Below are 944 nucleotides of genomic sequence, written 5' to 3' on the forward strand. Positions count from 1 at the left end.
TCCCCTGGTGTCATTACATGTATTTGCCTTGAAATTAAAAACAGGGAAAATCTACTCTGTATTTAAAAACATGTGCAATGCCCACAGTCTGTAAACATACTGCAACATACTTTCTCAAGGACAAGCATACTGCGTTAATATAATTTTGCATAAAGGATGGATACGGATAAAATCCATAAAGACAAAATGAAGGACTTGTGTGATAAAAGAAAACACCTGATGAAATTATTTGGATCACTAAGAGCGGAACTAAAAGAGGCACTAAACACTTTGCTGCAAAATCAGAAAGGGGAACAAGCACCAGGCCTGGGACAAGAGCTCCCAGACTTCCTGCTTGGATTCCTGTTTCTGGGGGTTGGGCCCAAACAAGGTGCAACTTCAGTTCTAGAAGAGAGAACTGAGGCGCCGAATTCCTGGGACACAAATAACTCATTTTCCCCAAAGTGGAAGATTTCTCATCTCACTAGTTTCACATCTCATGATTAGGGTTATATTCTCTGAACCCCACAGAGACAACCTCGGTTTAAATGAGAGGCTAGTCAAGTCTATTCACCCTATGAATCCTTCCATCAGCATAACAAAAGTGTAAGGTAAATCAGACAAAAGTAAACATTGATAGAGGAATCCAGTGTAAATGAAGTCAACAATCCAGGTATGGTGGGGCTTGCTTTTTGTTTTAACTTTTTCCACCACCTTGATCTCTATTGTGAATAATCTTCTGTTCTCATATATCCAACTTTTACCATTTAATAAGTCATAATAACTACTTAAAAGAATTCAAAAAGGATATGTTAAACACCAAGGTTTAAATTTAAGTTATGGAAAATGAGGATGAACACACTGATACAAGCTTGCAATTTTAATTTTAAAAAGGCCCCTATGGTGGGACTAGCTATAGATGCCATCATGCTAATGCAAACTGAAAATAGTTCTTTTTAAAAAAA

The sequence above is a fragment of the Anas acuta genome, chromosome 3 (assembly GCF_963932015.1).
Source record: "Anas acuta chromosome 3, bAnaAcu1.1, whole genome shotgun sequence".
Taxonomy (NCBI): Eukaryota; Metazoa; Chordata; class Aves; order Anseriformes; family Anatidae; genus Anas; species Anas acuta.